Here is an 11,129-nt window from a genome sequence, read left to right as displayed (position 1 = left end):
CCTGGTTCCACTGTAGCAAGGTTTGCTTGGCACTGAATTGGTCTAGGAATGCTTGTCTGAAGGTTTCCCACGTTGGACATTGACGACCGATGACGGCTTTCCAATCAGCGGCTGCTCCGCGAAGTTTTCCCAGGGCGACGGCGAGTAGGGTTGAAGGTTCCCACGAAGCCAACTTTCGAGTTCGTTCCAACTCTTCAACCCAGTGGGACGCTGAAATGCTGCCGTCTCCACTGTATGTAGAAAGCGATGCGGAGAGGTCTGGAAGGGTAGTGACTTGAACTGGGGCTCCAGCGCGTTGCGACACGTGAAGGAGCTGCTGAAGTAAACCCGTCAGCAACTCGGTAGTTAGGGCTGCGTCGAGGCTTGGCGGGAGCGGCGCAGCGTTGCAACGCTGGGTGGACGCGGCGGAGTCTGGGAAAGGTAAAGGAGGCGTCGTTGGGCGGTTTTGGGCGATGTCGGCGATAAGGCGACTTATTATTTCTTCCTTCGACCCGGTAGCGTCGAGGTTTCGGCGAGCCAACTCTTCACGGAGGTAGTCCATTGTAAAGCCTGCGAGATCCGCCGGCGTCGCGTCACTCCAATTCACGAGCGGCATGGCGGTTGACAAAGCAGCACAAGAGTCACGAGAAACGATAAGGCGAGTAGGGCGAACCGTTTGGGCACTGCCGGCAAGCTACTTGATCGGGCGGGCAGGCGTCAGCACGACGGTCGGCGAAACACAACGGACGAAGGCGCGAAATGGCTAGGACGAGGCGGGCGAGAGGCTACGTCGGGCGGCCGGAGCTGAACAAAGGAAGGAGCGTTGGCTGGCGACCACGGTGTGCTGGCGACTCACTTCACGAGGCGGGCGAGAGGCAATGGGCGCGTTAAGTTAGCGCGCTCCGAACTCCAAAGGAGCACGCTCGAGTGCGCTCGAGTGCGACGCCTTCGGAACTTAACGCCGATTTTCGCCGACTGCTTTCGGGCGCACGAACGCGCCGTCTGGCGAATGTTGTGTTGCTTCCGCGACCGCTATCGCATTGCGCGCGCTTTTTGAAGATGGCGCCGCCGATAAACACCATCCTGCTACGGTGGCTAGAAGGGGCTTCTAGCCACCATAATCCTGCAGTTCTTGATAGACGATGAAGAGCTAGAAGAACTTGACGCGCGGCGACGAACGAAGCAGCAGCGGCTTATGTATGCGATGCAAGCTGTTCGTGCTGTTCTCAGAGGATACCCTAACAGAGGATTTATTTCTGCTCCGCGGTATGCTGACTGATGACTCATTGCCGATCGCAAGAAGACAGAAAGCCTTATGATCCGAGGCATCCAGGATTATGTGATCAACCTTGTGCCCAGATACACGGACACACAATTCAATGAGCAGTGCCCCAACATCTTCCATGATAACATGAGAACCTGAAGAAGTCATACACATGAACGTAGCGACGAGAAGGCGCCAAACAGCGACTGTCCGGTTACGTACCTGAGCGCCTGGCAAGTAATGATCGGGCCGTCATTTTCGGTTCATGGTAAGCTCAAACCGCGCCAACACGCGAAGTTCCCGATCATGCCTTAGAGCAGACGCCCGGCTGCGCAGCGGCGGCAGGAACGAGTGGGCAAGGAGCACGGACTTGCATAAGTGGAAAGAGTCGGAAACACGTCATTTTTCCGGAAACCGTAGCAGGCGCGCGCTCTCGCGCACCGTTTCCAGGGCGGAGCGCGTAGAGCGCGCTCCGTAATCACGCACCGGAAGTCGCTTTTTAGCCGTTAAGTTTAAAAGAGCGCGCTCTGCTGGCTAGAGCGCGCTCGAGCGCCTTAACTTAACGCGCCCAATGTTTCAGGCATGGTTCGGGGTCGACTGCGCCAGTTGTGAGGGGTGGCGAGGGCCGGCTGCTGGCCGAAACGTAATTAAGGCTCGCAAGCATTAATAACGCACTTTATTAGAAGGCATGGCGCCTCCAAGAACGCGACTAGACGCGACGAAAGTCAACGCGCGCACTCCACTCTCGCGCACACTTCTCACACTAGGCTTGGCCGGCTTGGCTTCAGGGCTGGCTGAGTGCTGAGGCTGGTAGGTGGCGCTACTAGTCAGACCGCTTACAACACAGGTCGGGCTTGGTTCCCTCCTCCCTCTGCTCGTTTTGTAATGAGGAAGAGACGATACATCACTTTCTTCTATCTTGTCGCCGCTTTACAGCGGCATGAAAACGATTGTTGATAATACCTTTTCGAAGACTTGGCCTGGACTTAACCGAACCTGCTAATATTTCGTTCGGGGCGTCCACTTCAGGATTCAGCCACAGGGATGCTTGCTTCGCTTTCCAAACGTTTCTTAGAGAATCGAAACGAACACCCAGCTAAATCCTATCTTTCTTTTGTATTTTTAAATAATCATTACTCATTCGACATGACTTTCCTTATTTTACTTTAACATAAATTTTTACGCTATTCAATGCTAATTCTATAGATATTCGGAAATTTATCCTCCATATTAATTTCGAATAATCTACCCATTTCTTGGCCAATCCCCAACCGTGGGTAGGAGCCACATACGAGATAGGCAACAACAACAACGATGTCGCGTGAACTGCTCATATAAAGTGCTGTTATCCGTGCTGTACTCCGAGTTTCTCGTCTCCTACTAGGACGTGACAATGATGGAGGTGCTGGGTAGGACTCCCTCATGCTTGGCACCCCTTCGCGGAGCCATAAATCGAACGGGGAATCACCTTCTTTCGTCCAAATCCCTGTTCACCGATACAGTCGCCATCTGCCAGGCCTGACGCCCGAGTTCAATCCCCTGGAGGACCCTGCAGAAACGCATCTATCTACTTCCGCCATGGCCGCTGCAACTCCATCGCAGGTGACGCTGCAGAATCTTAAAATTCGTGAAAGTTTCGAACATGACGCCATTGAAGATGTCCAAGATTGACTGAACCAGTTCGAGCGTGTCGCCAGTTATAATGACTGGAGCTCCCAGCAAAAACTCGCTAATGCCTATTTTGCCCTTCAAGATAGGGTGCGGACGTGGTTTGTGAATCGGGAGAGGAGTTTGACGACATGGGATGCCTTCCGCACCCAGCTGCTTGACACATTCACTAGTAGCGACAGAAGAGATAATGCGCAACGCCTTCTCGAATCCCGTATTCAGAAACCCAATGAGAGCGTTGCCATGTTTGCTGACGATATGGCCCGCCATTCCTGCAAAGCAGATCCTCAGATGGCCGAAGAATAGAAATTGCGCTATCTCTTGCGGGGAATGAAGGATCACCTCTCTGCCGAACTTTGCCGAGCACGAGGTCGCGGGATCGAATCCCGGCCACGGCGGCCGCATTCCGATGGGGGCGAAATGCGAAAACACCCGTGTACTTAGATTTAGGTGCACGTTAAAGAACCCCAGGTGGTCCAAATTTCTGGAGTCCCCCACTACGGCGTGCCTCATAATCAGAACTGGTTTTGGCACGTAAAACCCCATAATTTAATTTAATTTTAGATCCTCAGATGGCCGAAGAATAGAAATTGCGCTATCTCTTGCGGGGAATGAAGGATCACCTCTTTGCCGAACTCGTCAGGAATCCACCGACGACAGTGGCCGAGTTCACCAAGGAAGCCGCCGCCATCGACCGGGCACTCAGCAGCGGTACCGCCGATATGACCGCAATCATATGAGCACACGAACCAACATGGCCGCGTTGACGCATTATGACAGCGGTCAACATGAACGCACAAAAATAATCGTTCGAGCGAGCGTAGAAACACAACGAAAAGTGTATCACTTGGGCCGCAATTTTGTAGCGATGCCTTATGACTTATTCTATACTAGTCTTATCATCCACCTCTCACGGCCGGCTGATCCCGTTGATAACGCGAGCAGACCGTCGCTCTGACCACTGACAAAGCGCGATAAGCGCGAAAAGGCATTATTATCGGAAAGGCATCGCTACAAAATACCGGCCTTTCAAGCGTTTTACTGCAAAACGTGTCTGCCAACCTCTACTAGAAGATACCGCTATTGTAGGCAGAAGTGCAGAACTCTAAGAACTATCAAAAACTCCGCGCATCCTCCCCGCGACTGACCAATGCCTCGGTGAACCTTCAATGTCATGGTCCGCTATAGAACTTGATTATTTGAGCATAAGTATGGACAGTTGGCCGAGTTGGTACGGTAGCATATTGTTGATTTAAGTGCGAAAGAACACGAACGAAGCCACAAGAAGACAAGACAAGCGCTAACTCTCTAATAAATCATTATTGGAAAGAACATGTATACAACTGATTGAGAAAACCGTAGCATAGAAACATGACAAGGTCTAAAGGATAACAGTCAACAGATAAAACATATCAGCAAGTGGTGAAGCCGTAAGAATCAAACAAGAAAAAGCACTACTTCGCATGGATGCACGTGCTGAGCAAATAGTGAAATTCATTGTCTAACAATGATATTGATGCCTGGCTTTAAAGATGATGATGCTTCACCACTTTCTCATGTGTTTTATCTGTTAGCTGTTAGCCTTTAGATCATGTGATGTTTCTATGGTACAGTTTTTGCAGTCACTTATATTCATGTTGTTTGGTTGTTGTTTTGTTTTTTCAATAAAGATTTAGTTGAGAGTTGGTGCCTCTCCGGTCTTGTGCCTTCATCCGTTTTCTTTCGCGCTTAAACCAAGAATATTTGATGATGTCTTGAGAGGTGACTGCGTCTCCATTGCGCTACGCAAATACCAAGAAGCGTGATATGCCGCAGTGTGTTGGCTACTGGCATGGAAATTCCCCGCGGTCATATCTACTACGACAGAATCAAGGCCTCACATAAGCTATATTATTCGGCTGTACGATCGGGTTAGTTTGTCGCAAGTCATCGTTGCCCGGCATCTCATTTGTTGCCCAAGAAACATGACTGCCTAGATGGCTTTACGTGAGCGACGCAGTAAGATGCAGCTATATATGATGAGTATGAACAACGGGTAACCAGATAGGTGTGCGTGGTACACATTCCTTCAAATAAACTAACTGACTGGTTAATTGAAACTGCGTCACTTAACTGTTATAACTAGTGTGAAATACGCGCAAACGAACGGCATGGCCACGTAAAGACGAGTTTTCAAGTGGAGTCATACTGCATTAACGAATGTATTGCGTTATACGCACTTGTGTAGCTTATGGCAAGAACTCTAAATGTGGACACCCTACTTGCATAGGAGCACTTGGCTGTAGGTGGGCATGTCGCTTTTCACTGAAGGAACGCTGGAGAAACAATACAAAACATATATGCATACAGTGTGGCGGATGACTGTCTACTAGAACCTGGCCGTGTCTATCAATCGCAATGGGGGCTGAAAACCAGCATCGCCTGTCTGCCGCACAGGGTTGTCGGCTTTAGGCAAGTCTCTTATTTTAGAGTTGCAATGCGTCGGCTTGAGCAGCTTGTGGGTATGCGTGCGGGAAACAACAAGAGCTTTCTGGTGACAGGAATTTCGAGAAAAAATTATTATCTATTGAATTATTGAATACAGAGAGTCGTGATTAAAACGAAACGAACATTTCACGGTAGCTTAAAACAGAGTACACAATGAAAGCGTTCTGCGTTCACTGACGAAATCAAAAAAGCGGAGAGTATGACGAAAGTTTAGTAACCTTCACGACTTCCTTATTAACAGTACTCTCGCGTTATTTAACTGTCCAGCGGCTCTACCGGAGCGCAATTACGCCTTCAAAAATACGCGTATAGTGAACAAACGAGCATTGGCCGACTAATGGGTAATATAAGTTTAAGACATGGCGAGCGTAAATTTTCCAATGGGTAGAATGACACTCGTTTGCAGACGATGCTCCTTCTATATCCGAAAATTCTGAGACATGACAAACGTTTTCCCAAATATGCATATATTCGGCTAGAGATCGTCAATATTGAACTTTGGGAAATAAAAAAAACGAAGCAGCCAGAGAATGAATTCAAAAACCGGCCACCCTTCGACTGGGGTGGAGATCGAAGACCGGCGACGCTGTACTATGGTGGGAATTATGTATTTCCAATTATGACTATTAAGATGTGATGGTGTAATTGGTTATTTGAACAATTAAAGACTCAGAAAATTATATGATCCGCTGGTTTTCATTTATTTAGTGAACACAGGGACCATGGCCTTATGGTCGCTACGGAACAGAGCCATAGGGTGTACGGCAAGAGGTTGGCACGTTCTTCATAAACACGTCACCAACGCCGCGCGCGTTCGGTGCGAACGCGGGCAAAACGCCGCCGCCGTCGACAACAGTTGTGCGCGTTGTTTGTGTGACCGCACACAACCGCTGTCAAATCGCTGGCTACGTGACGGAACCGTAGAATAAAGACCAACTTTAGAGAAGGGAAACTGTACCTTCTACAGTGGTACGAAAATAAGAAGCGGCAGCGCATGTAACTCACTGGGGTACCCCACAGATAGCACTGCTCAAACAGGAAGCGGAAATCTTTTTTTTTTGTGTGTGTGCAAAATCCAATATGGCCGTTTTTTACCGGTCGCGCCCGCTGGTACGCGCCGCGCTCGCCCGGCTGGCGTTGCGGCGTGCCTCAGTGCCTTGCCGCTTAACGTGTCCGTTCTCATTGCCAGGAGACAGAAGAGCCTCCTACTGACGCCCATACAAACAAGCCACAAGTGAGTGAACAGGACGTACGACTTTATTGGTCGAAGACAAGCAGTGCACTTTTTCGTACAAGAGCAGCAATAAAACTTGCATGTTGAGATAAGCTGAAACAACAAACGCGAGCTCATAAACTGCTCACTTTCGTCATCGCACATGGCGGTTCGGTAACGTGCGACAACCAGCAGCGCAAGCAGATGTTTGCACCGACAGTCACGGTTGAAGATTAGCAACTTGCATACCGAAGCAATTGGGTGACGCAGGCTTCTGCTGCCGAACCCAACACAGCAACATGGACTACCGTGTGGTTTAGCATTACCTCCTTTCCAAGCTGCACGTTTATGTTTGTCTATGTTTGTTTATGTTTGGCTAATATGTCACCGACACTCGGTGGCCCTTTTCTCTCAATATGCACAAGTCGGTTTCGTGGGCATCACCTTCGGCAGCCACTTTTGCGGGCCTTTCCACCCAGGTGGCTATCAACTTCATACACTTCCGACCATGTAAGCACACATGCCAAATTGCGGCTCAGGAAGCCCACAAGCACAATTTGCCCACGGCTGCAGCAGAAAAGGACGGAACGGGGAGCACCAATCACGGTGCGTGTAAATTGGGAGTCTATGTCGCTGCGCGGACTGCAGGAGCAGGTGCTTACCTCGAGAGACTGCTTCCCAATGCAAATGACCAGGCCGCCACATCCAAGAAAGGTAATACAGCGACCATAAACAAGTGAGATAACAGCAAAATGAGATTCCACATTCAATCACCGCATAAGGTTCAGACAATACACTATACATTGGCTAAGTCCACATGGTAACAGTGAAGAATGACGTACGTGGGTCACTTAGGCTCATTCAGCAGTCCAACTACAAGCACAGTGCTTGTGCTTGCCTTCGTTGCACGTGGTGGTGGTGGTAACAAGCGACAAGAAACGCAAACCGATTGGTCAGCATATCCTACCTGTTTGCACTGACAGTCATCGTTGAAGATAAGCAACTTGCATTGCAAAGCATTCGGCTCACGCAGGCATCTGCTGCCGCAGCCAACACAGCGACATCGACTACCCAGCGTTAACTCCTTTTCAGCCTGCACGTTTCTTTTCTTTCGGGGGCCGCTAATATGTGTCTCACACTTGGTGCCTCACTTTGTCTCAATATGGACAAGTCGGTTTCTTCGGTATCACCTTCAGCAGCCACTTCTGTAGGCCTTTCCACCCACGTGGCTATCAACTTCATACACTTCGGACCATGTAAATATGTATGCTGCTCTCTGTTGACGTCAAATCACGGCCAACGAAGGCCACAAGCAAAATTTGCACACGGCTGCAGCAGGAAAGGACGGAATGGGGAGCACCAATCATGGTGCATGTAAATTGGGAGTCTATGTCGCTGTACGGACTGCAGGAGCAGGTGCTTACCTCGAGAGACTGCTTCCCAATGCAACTTACCAGGCCCCCCAAATCCGAAAAACGTAACACAGCGACCACGACCAAGTTTCTGCAACCAGATGCTGCAATCAATCACTTCAGTGTAGCTTGCACAAAAACCCAGGCTATTGAGCAAGAAGAGCAGTCCTGAACGAGACCAAGAATTAAATATGGGAATGGGAAAGCTTGCATTCAAGAAAGGCACTCTGCTCAGCAAGCAGTGAAGGCCAATAACATAAAGAAAAGTGAAATGCTACATAGCACATGGTGCAAAGCTTAATGCAAGACACATGCCGATGCCGCATCTGCTATTTCAGGAGAGGAATTTAACATGGCAACATATAGTAGAGAATACTGCTACAAAGATGTTATGCTAATAGACAATTACGGGCCTTAAGTATGAGCAACGAATCAGTTCACCTTTATGTTTGGATAAGGAAGAAGAATTATATCTAGCAAGAATGGGGAATGAAAATAAAAGGCTTGCATTCATAGAAAAAAGTTATACTTGGCACAAATTGAATTTGACAAGGCCAGGAAGCTGATTAAGGAAGGGCAAACTGATGGAACTCTTTTGGCCAGCATCGTCCATGCTTGTTCAGAGGTTTCAGACGCATCTGAACACGAAGAATTTCTTTTGTTGAGGTACCTGGATGACTCTGCCCACATGCGTGCTGGTGGAATGATGGCTGAGGCGTATTTCAGTCTTGATACAGCCCTACGTAGACTTGGTATCTCATCCAAATACTTCTGGATCCGATCCTTTGTTCGTGGTGTAAGAACCTTGTGAGTTCAGCTACAGTCCCCTCCTGTTGGTGTAGATATATGAGGGCTCCTGTGATGAGGGCCAAGATGTGCTTGGTGCGGACTCTGTTGGGGCAGAACAGTAACACATGAGATACAGCAGAGGTTAGCCAAACTCGTGTAGTGCTTTCTATGTTTGAACCCATTATGCTGCACCGTAAATATGAACAAACATTGATATCATCTGCTACAAACAAATGACCATGTATCTCAAGACTAGCAAGCCAATACAGCGTATATCAAGCATATTTATTTCTGAACCCGGTGTTGTTTACCTTGTAGTAGCAGCAAAAGTCCACACGATGACCTGGTTGTAGCAGGCAGTAGCTTCTGTTTAGTGTGTTTCTTTACACTGGTGCCGTCCTCTTTACTGCATGTCTGGAAGAGAAATTTTGACTGCATCAAAAATTGGCAATACAGAATTTCACAATATGAAATGCAAAAAGCTGTGATACATATATATATATATATATATATATATATATTGCGACGAGGTTTATTGTCGTCGATAACGTTCTAGGAACGCTAGGTACAGGTAGGCAATACAAGGGCTGTTTGTAGCACAGGGTTCTCTCGCGATCACGGCACGGTCCTTCGTCTTCTTCTTCAGTCGGCACATACCCAGGGGCGCCTCTGCTTCATTACAATGCCCCGGGAGCGAAGCATAGCCACCCTGGCGACTCAGGGCGCTGAGAAAATGAGTGGGTCGTAATACGGTTTCAGGCGGTGGACATGTACTGTCTGTCGCCCACGACGACGCAGGTCTGGTGACACTGTGAGCGGCTCAACGATATAGTTGACCGGTGAAGTGGCATTGATGATACGGTACGGACCGTGATAACGCGCCAGGAGTTTGGAAGAGAGGCCAGGAATGTGGGCTGGTATCCAAAGCCAAACAAGCGAACCGGGAGCAAAGCTGGGTGGTGGTTGATGAGTATGGTCATGTCGTGTCTTTTGACGTTCTTGAGTCTCGCTAGTGAGGGAACGTGCCAGCTGACGGCAATCTTCAGCATACTTGGCGACTTCGGAAAGTGGAGTGTACTCTGCGGCATCAGGTTGGTACGGCAGTATGGCGTCCAAAGGGCAGGAAGGTTCTCGGCCATACACAAGGAAAAACGGGGAAAAGCCGGTAGTCGCTTGCGTCGCGGTGTTGTATGCGAACGTGACAAAGGGGAGTACGGTGTCCCAGTTGGAGTGGTCGGATGAAATATACATTCGCCAAGTGTGCGATTGAACCGTTCGGTCAAGCCGTTGGTTTGGGGATGGTATGCGGTCGATTTTCGGTGAATGATCCTGCACTCCGTGAGGAGGGCTTCGACACCCTCCGACAAGAAGACACGGCCCCTATCACTCAGTAGTTCGCGGGGAGCACCGTGGCGAAGAACAAAATTGCGAAGGATGAAAAACCCAACTTCACGTGCGGTCGCTGCCGGCAGAGCTGCAGTCTCAGCGTAGCGAGTAAGATGATCTACGCCGACAATAATCCACCGATTTCCACACCCGCTGCATGGAAGAGGGCCGTAGAGGTCGATGCCGACGCGGTCGAACGGACGAGCCGGGCATGGTAGCGGCTGCAATGGTCCTGTGAAACGGTGTGTAGGTGTCTTGCCCTGTTGGCAAGTAGTACAAGCCTGAATGTACTTTTGCACAAAGTTGTACATGCCTCGCCAATAATAGCGCTGACGCAACCTTGTGTAAGTTTTGAGGACGCCGGCATGAGCGCTTAGGGGATCAGCGTGAAAAGATGCGCAGATGTCAGAGCGCATATGACGAGGTATAGCAAGGAGCCATTTCCGACCGTCCGGCATATAGTTGCGGTGATATAGAATGTTGTCTCGCACGGAAAAGTGGGTTGCTTGGCGACGCAGTGCTCGTGTCGAAGGGACATCAGACGGAGCGGCAAGGTAGTCAAGTAACATTGCAAGTGTTGGGTCCTTGCGCTGCTCTGTGTGCATGTCGGTGATGGCCAATGGTGACAGGGTGGACGCGGAGTCTGACAAAGACGCCAAGTCAGGTGTCAGTGGGGAGCGGGAGAGCGCATCAGCGTCGGAGTGCTTGCGACCGGAGCGGTACATGACGCGGATATCGTACTCTTGCAAGCGAAGCGCCCAACGTCCTAAGCGTCCCGACGGGTCTTTCAAGGAAGAAAGCCAACAAAGGGCATGGTGGTCTGTAACTACGGCGAAAGAACGGCCGTAAAGGTATGGACGAAACTTGCTTAGTGCCCAGATGATCGCCAGGCACTCCTTTTCTGTCACTGAGTAATTCAATTCTGCTTTCT

The sequence above is a fragment of the Dermacentor silvarum genome, chromosome 5 (assembly GCF_013339745.2).
Source record: "Dermacentor silvarum isolate Dsil-2018 chromosome 5, BIME_Dsil_1.4, whole genome shotgun sequence".
Classification (NCBI taxonomy): Eukaryota; Metazoa; Arthropoda; class Arachnida; order Ixodida; family Ixodidae; genus Dermacentor; species Dermacentor silvarum.
The sequence above is the reverse complement of the archived record's forward strand: the minus strand, read 5'-3'. Positions refer to the sequence as shown.